The 12,682-nt window shown below is 43.6% G+C and overlaps 1 pseudogene; it reads right to left on the minus strand.

Moving 5' to 3' along the window:
• Positions 1-4: 4 nt before the first annotated feature.
• Positions 5-1,354, minus strand: LOC112878691 (annotated as a pseudogene).
• Positions 1,355-12,682: the final 11,328 nt, after the last annotated feature.

The following is a 12,682-nucleotide window of genomic DNA, read 5'->3' on the forward strand; positions in this document are numbered from 1 at the left end:
CGTACAATCCTCTCCTTTCGAACTCCTCCTGACCCCATTGCCTCGCCTTCAAGCTCTTGAGCAGAAGCTGCTTGATGCACGCTGAGACGGGGACGGAAGGGCCCGAGTAAGCTAGCGTGTTCCACCAGTCCTCGACTCCCATCCGTCTAGCAATCTTGCTGCATCGGCTGGCCCTGCTGCGCACGCGCAACTGAACCAGGTTGAACTGCCCCATGGAGCGCGACCAGCTGCACCTCCTCCTCCACTCTGCTGCACGGACCAGCCGGCGGAGATACACGGGCACATGGGCAAGAAGGTTACACGCAGTGCCTTCTTCCAACCCATACTTTACCAGAAGAGCACATGTCCAGATCGAGAACATGATCCTCAGAAGCGACATAGTCTCCAGGACGACAGCCCCAACGAAGAGGACATAGGTGACTGTGACTTCTCTTGTGCAGTAACCTTTCAGGTTATGATGATGATCGTCTAATAGTAGTCTGTTAAACAGCAGGAAAGCGATGGCGGAGGCCAGCCATGAAAGCACACGGATGGAAAGGCCGTACCAAGTGTGTTTAACCTCAGCCCTGGTGTAGAAGACGTCGTGCAGGAGCGAGAGCTGCATCTCGGTCACCTTGTACAGCTCCTCCTCCCCATGCATCTGTGATCCTGGACTGCTGGGGCCGCACAAAAGTAGACAAGGTAACGGCCCCTTAAATCTGTCCTTGGCAAAATCCAAAAGGAGGTGAGCATTTAATAGGAAGGCTTCTGCTGGATCCAGGCGACCTATGAAAGACTCTGGAACCCCTAGAGAAAATCTTCTGATCCCTATATCACTCTGGTAGTTCCCAGTTGGACTGCTACCAGCGCACCTGAGTGCCCACACTCTCTCCCCGTACTTGACAACACCGATCACGAACATGAAGATGGCGATGACCGACAGGATCAATAGTCGCCGGCTGTTGCCAATGACCACGATGACAGTCCCATAGGCCATAGATGACGTCGGCGGCTGCAACCACCTGCACGATGGCCAGTGTCCGCAGGTGGCGCAGTCACAGCTGGTTGTCCTCAATGGCGTAGCGGTGATTTTATCCTGCCCGCCAAGGTGCAGCATCAAGAATGGCGCCCAAAGCGCCAGCACCTCGTCCTCCGGCGACCATGTGGTCACGGACAGGTGGCCAAGCACGTGGATCGCTGTCGTGTCAGCCATCATGTACGCGGACCAAATGAAGAATCTTAGCGCACCAGAGTCCATGTGCCGGCGGAACTCCTCCAAGACGAGGAGCACGACCTGGAGGGTGAAGCTGAGAAGCACCAGAGCTTGGAGACACCATTCTTTCCATGCCTGTGCCAAGACCTCTGCTCCTCCCATTGATGTCTCTAACTTGTTGCTGAAACAGATTATCTACCGATAAACACAAGTAAAAGTTACAGATACTTAATTTTTTATTGGTACTAAAAGGAGTGATGAGGACTCTTAGCTACTGCCACTACTAAAAAACGATTAGTAGGAATGCTCTATTTTTCTTCTAAAGACGGGTCAAAAAGTAACCTACTCCTACAAATAGAGCACGGTTACTGTAGCATCCGTCCTACCTCTAGAAAAGCATTTGTAGGGCGCGCGCCATTATCCACTCCTGCAAATGGCCATCGCCATCACCCGCCTCTAAAAATGGTGGCATTTCTAGACGCGGGTGATGACGTCATCCATCCCTAAATATGCATTTTTAGGGGCAGGTGATGGCATGTCTCGTCCCTAAAATAGTTCCACACCAAAAAATTATAACTTTTTCATATGATCTCGGATGAAGTCAAACTTTATATCAAAATTGTATAGAATGACGAGATCTAAAATTTTATAGTTGATAACTTTTTATTTAATATTGTGGCAGAACCAACCTGAATTACACCGGTTCAAGTACGCGAGTCCACTTTAGCGGGCTCCGGCGTGCTTCAAACGGTATAATCCTTTGGCCTGTCGGGTAACGTCCTGATAAACCATCGAAAACAGGATCATAACAAGGTACCCCGCACGAAGGCGAGTCCAGAGATACAAAGGCCATCATATTTTACATCACAGGCAGTTATATTACATGAGTGTTTAAAAGTAACATAATCTTCCCAACCGAGGAATTATTACAAACCGGCATAAGTTTTAGAACAAACAGTGATATTAAAGTACGGTATAATACACGTCGCCAGTATGGATGTCATGCTTGCCCTTGCATGACATCACTCGGAAGTGTCCGGGTTGGCCGGGGACGGGTCCCACTCCACGGACCAACCATCAGCTAGAGGGTAGGGCCACGGTACCGGCAGAGCTGGATCAGCTGGAGCATTACCTAAACAAAAGTTGCACAGCAAGGCTGAGTATTCTAATACTCAGCAAGGCTTACCCGGTGATGGTATACATAGCCATATAACTAGACTCATGAAATCTGGTAATGGTCGTGGGATAAATTTTCAGCGGAAAGCAACTAAGAGTAGATTCTTATTTTCATCTTTTAGCTTTGAAGTTCTAGTTGAATATCCAATCTAGGTAAGCATCTAAATCTATACAAGCATGGTATAATCTTTGATCATTCATCACTTTTGAATATCATAATATGAATGCTCTTATTACTCAATGTGACAAAGGGATGAAGCAGTCTCAATCATCGTGAGAAGCGGACGATTCTGAATCGAATTTAACCTTGCAAGGTAAATCTAACTCACACGCTTGGAACACCAAAGGGTCGTTCCGAAGCAACCGTTTGCCTTTCATTCCGACTCGTGGATCAGAGCCACCACAAGCGACTGCAGGACCATACACACTTCCAAAGTGTAGGACGTAAGTCTGTAGCGCGACTACAAAATCCGTACTCCTGGTTGCCCTTGCAACACGTATTCCCACACATCGAACATAAGTAACCAGAAGAAGCAAGACGAGTGGTGGGAGGTATGTCCACTACTCGGGCCGATTGGCTACTAGGCTTACCGCTTACCATATTTCGCGGCATGTGGTTAGTACTTTCAAGCGCTTAACCCCGATCACCACACGCTGCGACCTTATCAATTTCAACAATACAGACGGGGTATCACCTCAACCATGATACCTCATAAAACTCCCGTCCGTCATCCTTATAGTGATAACAGGAATATAAGCATTACAACTCCTATATTGCGCGAGTGACACGAAATCACCCGACTTCTACCGGCCCTATTAGCGTAGCAGTTAGTCGGACTCAAGTGCTAGTATTCAATACATTGGTTCCTAGGAAAATGCAACTAGGGTTTCAAACAATTCTTACGAACTTAATGCAGAGATAGATATAATAACATAGATTGCAGATTAAATAAAGTAGGGTTTATGTCCGAGGCTTGCCTTCTTGTGTAGGGTTGGGGGCAGTAGGATCGAGGTCTTCCGAACCTTAGTTCGGAGCTTCAGTTAGATTCTCGACGGTGTCTCCGGGATCTCCAGGAGTTTCCTCAGCTTGGTCCGCGATCAACTCGTAGTCACCGTCGGCGAGGGTAAACGGTTCTACATGATATGCAAGACAAGTAACATTAGGAAAAAGTGCACTCTTTTATTTGAGTCACATCAAAAATTATGTTTTAAAAGATTAACACTTCAAGAAATGCCAAAACAAAAAGATTTTAGTCTAAACTTATACTTGATGCTTAAATTATAACCATATCATTGAATTAATTCCAGATAAGTATTAAAACATATATTAGGGTTAAATTCAAATTTAAATTTGAATTTAAACTTTGAGTAAAGAGTGTTATAAAATTTTGAATACTTAAAAATAGATCACTTAATAATTCATGATCAAGAGATCTAATTAGTTAAATTTTAAAAGGTATGTTTAGCTAATTCTAGTTCAAAATAATTTGGAATGGTTAATCTAAAAGAATTTAAATTATAACATGAGTTTAGATTTGGAAATTTTACATCACTTTATATATTATTTATAGAAATTTGCATACCAAAATCACAAACAACAAGGTCAACATGTAGGAATTAAGGACTTTATACTCCCTTGTTTCAAATTTGAAATAGATTCAAAAATATTTGGTTTCATATCAAACTCTTTTAACAAAAGTTATAGAGTTCATAATTTAGTTTCTAACAAAACAAGTTTTGCTAATTTTGGAATTTCCTACGATTTGTTATGCATTTTACAAGACAGCACAAGCACACCACATGAAATAATAGACACTTAGGGTGGGGGGTCTCGGTACTTTTGCGTCCAGGCCCCTGGAAAAGGTTTTCTAATTGCAGATGTACCCTTGCCCGACGTTGACGATGGCCGGCAGGTCGGGTCACCTGCGTTCTCGCCGGCGGCGAGCTCTATGGAGGAAAGGGGTAGGCCTAGCACGATCCACGGGATCCAGGGAATGGTTGGGCGAAGATGGCGTGGACTGAACGGCGGTGGAGCACGGCCGGCGACGGAGAGGGGCGGCGGCCGTGTTGGGGTCACCGGCGTTCCCGACGAAGGACTGGCGAACACGAGTAGGGGAGACGCGCATGAGCACCAGCAAGCCACGGGGAAACGATTTGGGTACCTGATCGGGCTGGAGGTCAAACGGAGAAGGATGTCGATGACGGGGTGTGTAATATCCAGGTAGTTAGACAACTAGATACTAAGTTTGGGTGTATTATATGTAAGCAGGTTATAGTGTATACAAGTTGTACAAAGCAATAAGGGTATATTTGTAAATTATGAGTTTTATAAATTCTTATGTGCAAGTGTGTAAAAATGTTCTTAAGTGTCAAATTTCAGATGGCTATAGAAAAGAAAAGAGCAAAAGTTAAATAAACCTAAGGGGAATAGACTTTATATGAAATTAAGGACCTTTATGTAATTAATACAAAGATATAAGGACTTACATGTGAAATGGTAAAAAGATAAAAGTAAAACTTAGTTTTACCTAAGGACTAAAGTGTAAAAAGAGCTAGTCATGATTACTGCAGAAAAACTTACCAAGAGACCCCAAACATTAGAGCATTTTGTTTAAATTAACACATAAAGTTTATAATTTAAGTTGTGTTCAAAAGTTCAAAATAAAATAGTACCCTTTGAGATTTTGAACTCGAGCTCTAAAGCATTATTGTAGGATTTGAAATTCTCTACAACTTTGCTTTAGACATTTTTCTCATTAGGATTTTGTATCATTGGGAATTTTTAGTTTATAGAGGAGTCCCTGGACTTTTTGGGATTTACAAACGAGTCCTTCTGACTCCTGTCTGCTTTCTTCCTCCTCTGACCACCGCCGCTTCCCTTCTGCTCCGCCCTGCCACCGCCGCTCACCGCCGGCGCAGACCTCCAGAGCTCCACCTCCAGCTGCTACACCCTCCACGCGTCGTTTCCCTTCGATCCCGACCCCTTTCCTCTTCCCTGGTGGCTTCTCCCACGCACGCCACGACGTCCCCGAACTGTTCGCCGGCCGCCACCTCCTGGTCACCGTGGACAGGCCACCCCGGTGCCTTAACTTTCTCCTTCTCGCGCGCAGCAGCACCACATCAACACTTACATTCTGTTCTGCTACTCCCAGTGTCCAATTTTCAGTACCCGAGCTGCATTCCGCCGCCGTCATCCCCTTCCACTCCGGCCGCGCACGGTACACCCGTGGGCAGCCCACACCGGACCTCCTCCGCCTCAACCAACACCTGCACAAGCTTTCCCGTCATCCACTGGTGGTCCTCGCCCATTCGTGGCACTCCAATTTCCACTGAAACCTCGTCGCCGACGATCACCATCCGCCGCCGCCCTCGGCCTCACCGTGGGCAGCACCACTCAAGCAGTCCCGAGCCACCACAACACCATAAACAGCACTACATCATCACCCTGAAGCTATTCGACCTATCCATTGGCTCTCTAGTGCACCACAGAGCCTTCCCGACGCTCGCCGGCGTTTCTCCTCGCCGCCGCCGCATCGGTCTCCGTCGATCCCCCTCGATCCAGCATGTTTTCATCCAATTGATGGCACCTACACATTCCCCGTGTCTCACTGAGGCTTTTGCACAGGTCGGTTGCCAACGTTCGCCACCGGAGCTCCGCCATCGACGGTGACCCCTCCGCCGTCACCTCGGGCTCAAGTCGAACTCCATCTTTCCGGTCATCCCCGCCCTCGACAAGTAGCTCAACAGAACCGTTGTAAGCTCCTGCATCCTTCCCTGCCCTTGGACCTCACCGCCGGTGATCACCGTTGCCGGAACACGGCCGCCCCCGCCTTGCTCTGTTCTGGTTCACAGCCAAGGACCTCGGGTTAGAAGGAAAAGAAAACCAGGGGGTTAAGTGCATAGCCTTAGACTCAAAGGAATAGTAACCGAAGGACCTTTTGTGTAAATTAGGCTGTCAACTTAGAAATTCTGTATCTATTCGAGGAAAAATCATAAAAATGCAAACTAAATTTTTTTGGAATCCGTAAGTCAAATTCGACTACTTTTGTTTAGGAAGTTTGAGCTGTAGGTGTATATTTTCTTATGTAGATTAAATATTAGAAAATAAGTGTTTTAATTGTATCTCATGTTGTAGGCATTTGTTAAAGCTGAAATTTGGATCATAGATTGTAGGTGCTATGTATAGCTCTGTGTAAAAAGTTCGAGTACTTTACTGTTCATTTGCTTAGGTTTCGAGTACTTTTTGTTATATGTTGATAAAAGTTACTTAATTTAATTCCAAATGTGTTCCTTCATATTTAGGGCTGAAAAATTTATCTTAGCTTTGCTACAACAGACGTAATTTAAGATAAAAATTTGAGAAACAGAAACCTAATATAACTTGAGTTATAAATTTCAAACTTAAATTCAAAGGTAATTCATAAATAATAATTGTTATGCATGAAAAATTATGAAACTTTTCTGGACTATTAATCTTGAGTAATTCATGATGTTCTTAAATTCTGAACTCTAGTTTTAGTGTAAAACTCCAATTATAATTATATCTTGAAAATTCCAATTATAATCTTGCTTAATTTTGTGGCTTAGTTCCTTTAGAGTAAAATTTCAATAAAACCCACCTATGATAATTTTCATAAGTACTAATTATTTTTCTTAATTCAAGATTGGGTTAATTAATCCAAGTTAGCCATAATTAAGTAATAACCTAAGATTAATTACAATGTTTAGCTAATAAAATAAATAGAGTTTGTTAAGTGTATTTAGTGTTGCTTATAGTAAACTGATATCCTACTTATTATAGTTAATCGGATGTTTAGGGTAACCACCCTGTCGCCTAACGAGACTAGTTAGTTTAGTTAATACTCGATAAATGACTGCCCAGTAGAGAGTAGTTTGGTTATTTATTGTAATATAGTTTTCTTTATTTGGATTGCAACTTTATTGGAAATTGAAATGAAAATGGATACATCCATTAAACTTCAACTTGCATATCATGTAGACTCGACCACTCTCGCTGACGGGGATTATCAGCTGATCCCAGAACAAGAAGAAGTTTATTCTGAAGACCCCGGGAATCTCGTCGCGGATTTCTCTGAAGCCCCGAACCAAGGTTCGGAAGAAAATATTTTGACTAACCCCAACCCTACCAGCAAAGGCAAGCCCCGGACATAACCCCTACTTTATTACACTGCAACCTATATTATTTATATATATATATATCTATATGCATTAAGTTCTTAGGAGTTGTTTGAAAACCTTAGTTGCATAATTCCAGGAACCAATGTATTGAACACTAGAAATCGAGTCCGAATAGCTGCTCTGCTTATAGGACCGGTAGAAGTCGAGTGATTTCCTGTCACTCACGCGATATAGGAATTGTAATGTTTACATTCCTGTTATCACTATAAGAATGACGGACGGGAATTTTATGAGGTATCATGGTCAAGATGATACCCCGTCTGTGTTGTGGAACTTGATAAGGTCGCGGTGTGTGGTAGCGGTGGTTAAGCGTTTGAAAGTACTAGCCACATGCCGTGAAATATGGTAAGCGGTAAGCCTAGTAACCGATCGGCCCGAGGAGTGGACATACCCCCCACCACATGTATTTGCTTCTTTCGGTTACTTTGTTCGACGTGTAGGCATACGTGTTGCTGGGCAACCAGGACTACGGGTTTTGTAGTCGCGCTACAGACGTACGTCCTGCACTTTGGAAGTGCGTATGACCTGCAGTCGCTTGTGGTGGCACTGATCCACGAGTCGGAATGAAAGGCAAACGGTTGCTTCGGAACAACCCTGTGGTGTTCCAAGCGTGTGTGTTAGGTGTACCTTGCAAGGGTTGAATCTCGATTCAGAATCGTCCGCCTCTCACGATGTATGAGACTGCTTATTCCCTTTACCACATAGAGTAATAAGAGTAATTATGTGATTATCTAAGATGATGTTTGAATAAAGATTCTACCATGTTTGACTAGTTATAGGTGCTTACCTAGAATGGTTAATCAACTAGAATCTGAAAGTTAAAAGCTGAAATTAAGGATCTACTCTTTGTTGCTTTTCAGCTGAAAACCCTACCCAAAGCTAAAAGCCATCATGAGTCTAGTTATGGGCTAAGGTATACCCAATTCCGGGTAAGTCTTGCTGAGTATTAGTATACTCAGCCTTGCTTTTGTTGATTTAATCCAGGTAATCTCCCTGATGAGCCAGCTTTCATTACACCGTGGCCCTACCCTTTGCCTGATGGTTGGTCCGTGGAATGGGATCCGTCCCCGGCCAACACCGATCCCGCCGAGTGATATTATGCCAGGGCTAGCATAATATCTGTAATAACGACGTGTATAATGGCTACGCTTTTCAAATTCCGCTGCTTTGACTAAAAACAAAAACCTGTCTTGTAATAATCTCTCCTCTATGGGAGCTAATGATGTTTTGTACACTGTTGTAATGTAACTGCCTGTGGTGTAAGATATTTTGGCATTGTATCTCTGGACTCACCTTCGTGTGAGGTACCTTGTTGGATCCTGAGTTCGGTGGTTTATCGGGACGTTACCCGACAGACCAATGGTTTTATACCGTTTGAAGTACGAGGTAGCCCTTGGGTGAGGACTCGCGTACTTGAGTCGGTATAATTCAGGTTGGTTCTGCCACAGGGTGAGCTCGAACGGCTCCGGCGAGCGGCGGCTCGGTGTGGAAACAATTCCGGCGATGGGAAGGGCTGGAGTTGGATCAGCTTCAATCAAGGGCTAGAGGAGGAGGTGGCGAAGCAACTGGCCAAAGGAATTGGGATGGGGTGGCGCGGTGAGGAAGAATTGCAGCGGGGAGCGGCGGCGGTGGTTCGGTGTCGCGTGGAGGAGAAGAGGCACTGTAGTTGGAAGAAAAGGGGAAATGTGACCAGGTTTGTAGCGGCACTAGCTCACAGAAGAGAGGAAGAAGAGTGGAGAAAGGGAGGGCCACGGCTGGGTTCTGGATTGCAGCGGCGAGGTGGCGGCCGGCAAGCACCTGAGGGCACTGTGGCGCGCAGAGAAAGGGGACAGCGGGGAGGAGCTACGGCGGCGGCCAGGGCTAGGGCGACACGTGGGGGAGGGCAGCAGGAGTCGAACGGCGGTGAGGCAGAGCGGGGAGGGCTAGGGGAGGTGTTCTGTCGCCGGCGCCAGAGGTGAAGCTGGGAAGAGCAGAGGGGGTGCAGAGGAAGAAGAAGGGGAAAAGAAGCCAGGGACTGATTTGCAAAACCTTGAAAGCTCAGGGGTCTGTTTGTAAACTAAAAATTCCCATTGATCTAGGGATCAAATGAGAAAAATCCCAAAATGAAAGTTGTAGAGTTTTTCAAACTCTACAAATTTTCTTTAGGACTTAAATTCAAAAACTCAAAGTTTACCACATTACAAAATAAATTTTGAATCAAGGTAAAATTGAATTACCCCTGTCCTTACCAAACCAAGTTTTAATCAAATTTTTGACATATTTGCAAATATTCATAGAATGCCATGATGACAAATAATTTTTACAAATAAGTCCCTAAATAAGCATGAAAGTTACTTTTACTCCTCAACTTTTACACAAAAGACCCTATAACCTGTATTTTTACACTTAGGCCCTTGTCTTTACTTAAGGGCTTATTTCTCCTTATGATCATACCCAAAACACACACCTTGCACATAAAGACTTGCAATGCATGAAAATTTTCAAATTCACCCTTAACATCTATGTCTATTACATCCAAGGTTTAATTTTTATGAATCTTATTACCTGAATGTCATAGCCTTCCCACCTAAAAAGAATCTCGTCCCGAGATTCGGAAGTAGAAGATGATTGAACGATCAGATTTGGGAATTAGTTGAAAGGAAAGTTGGGAAATTCTGTTGAAGATAAGATTCCATTTCCCAAGGTGCTTCCTCTTCAGTGTGATGATCCCATAAGATCTTATACATTTTAACTATCTTTCTTCTGGTGACCCTTTCTTTGGTATCCAAGATTTTGATGGGTTGTTCAACATAGGATAAATTGGGCTCGATCTCAATGGCTGGGGTTTCAACAATCTCCGTAGGCACCTTGATACACTTTTTAAGTTGAGAGACATGGAAAATATCATGAATAGTAGCCATTCGAGGTGGAAGGAGAAGTTTGTAAGCCACTGGGCCGCAAATTTCAAGAATTTCGAAGGGTCCGATATATCGGGGTGCTAGTTTTCCTTTTATTCCGAAACGCTGAACGCCCTTGGTAGGAGATACTCGGAGATATACAAAATCTCCTATTTGGAATTGCAAGGGTTTCCTCCTTCGATCCGCATAACTCTTTTGTCTAGATTGGGCTGTTTTAAGATTGGCTTGAATAATTCTGACCCTATCCTCGGCTTCCACAACTAAATTTGGTCCAAAAATTTTGCGCTCACCGGTTTCCGACCAACTCAAAGGAGTTCGACATCTGCGACCATATAATGCTTCAAAAGGTGACATCTGAAGACTGGTCCGATAGCTGTTGTTGTAAGAAAATTCAGCTAAGGCAAGATATTTGTCCCAACTTGTTCCGTAATGAATGATACAAGCTCGGAGCATGTCTTCAAGTATTTGGTTGACTCGCTCAGTTTGTCCATCCGTTTGAGGGTGATATGCAGAGCTTCGGATCAGTTTGGTGCTGAGAGCAGACTGTAATTGTTCCTAGAAATGTGCAACGAATGGTGCTCCTCGATCGGAAATGATGGTCTTAGGAACACCGTGCAACCGAACAATTTGATCAAGATGGACTTCAGCATATTTCTTGGCGGAGTAAGTAGTATGTACGGGAATAAAGTGAGCCACTTTTGTGAGTCTATCAATGATTACCCATATGGAGTCATGTTTTTGAGATGTATTAGGAAGACCAACAATAAAATCCATACTAATGTCTTCCCATTTCCACGATGGAATGGGTAATGGTTGGAGTGTACCAGAGGCTTTAAGGTGAATAGCTTTGACCCTCTAACATGTATCACACTCAGATACATACTTAGCAATTTCTCTTTTCATCCTGGTCCACCAAAAATGTTGTCGCAAATCTTGATACATTTTGGTGCTACCGGGATGAATAGAGAATTTGGATAGATGAGCTTCATCAAGAATTTGCTTTCGAAGTTGATGATCTTATGGTACCACTAGGCATTTGTTGAACCACAAGACTCCTTGAGGATCAGTATGAAAACACTTGTATTTGGTCTCTCCTTGAGATAGTTTTGATTTGATAATTTTGATACCCTCATTATGTAGCTGTGACATGATAATCTTATGTCGAAGGGTATTCTCGATGGATAAATTATTTAGACTGCCTTGAGGAATGATTTCTAGATTGAGTTTCCTCATCTGATTACAGAGAGTGTCATTGATAGCGGCTATAGATGAACAATGATAATGTGCTTTGCGGCTAAGTGCATCCGCAACCACATTAGCTTTACCAGGATGGTAATATACCTCAAGGTTATAGTCTTTGATCAGTTCTAGCCATCGTCTTTGCCTCATATTCAAATCTGCTTGAGTAAAGATATATTTGAGGCTTTTATGGTCAGTATAAATGTTACACTTAGCACCCATAAGGTGATGCCTCCAAATTTTAAGAGCGTGGACAACGGCTGCTAATTCCAGGTCATGAGTTGGATAGTTTTGCTCATGATTCTGGAGTGCTCTGGATGCATAAGCAATGACTCGGTCGTTTTGCATTAGAACACAACCGAGACCAGTTCCAGAAGCATCACAGTAGACATCAAAAGGTTGGGTATTATCTGGCTGAGCTAACATGGGAGCAGTTGTTAGAAGCTTCTTTAAGGTATGGATGCTTCATCACATTTATCATCCCACTGATATTTAACTTCTTTCTTAAGTAACTCAGTCATAGGCTTAGCTATCTTAGAGAAATCTGGGATAAATCGGCGATAATACCCTGCCAATCCAAGGAAACTTCGAATTTGATGGACTGAAGTTGGAGGCTTCCAATCCATAACTTCTTGGACTTTTGTTGGATCAACCGATATGCCTTTGCTAGAGATAGTGTGTCCCAGAAACTTCACACTATCCAGCCAAAATTCACATTTTGAAAATTTGGCATAAAGGTGATGATCACATAATCGTTGAAGAACGATACGCAAATGATTGGCATGGTCCTTATTATTCTTGGAATATATTAGAATATCGTCGATGAAGACCACGATAAACTTATCAAGTTCCGGCATGAAGACTGAATTCATAAGATACATGAAATATGCCAAAGCGTTGGTAAGCCCAAAGGACATAACCAGATATTCATATAATCCATATCTGGTCGAGAAAGCCGTCTTTGGAATGTCGCATGGCT

The sequence above is a fragment of the Panicum hallii genome, unplaced genomic scaffold, assembly GCF_002211085.1.
Source record: "Panicum hallii strain FIL2 unplaced genomic scaffold, PHallii_v3.1 scaffold_405, whole genome shotgun sequence".
Lineage (NCBI taxonomy): Eukaryota > Viridiplantae > Streptophyta > Magnoliopsida > Poales > Poaceae > Panicum > Panicum hallii.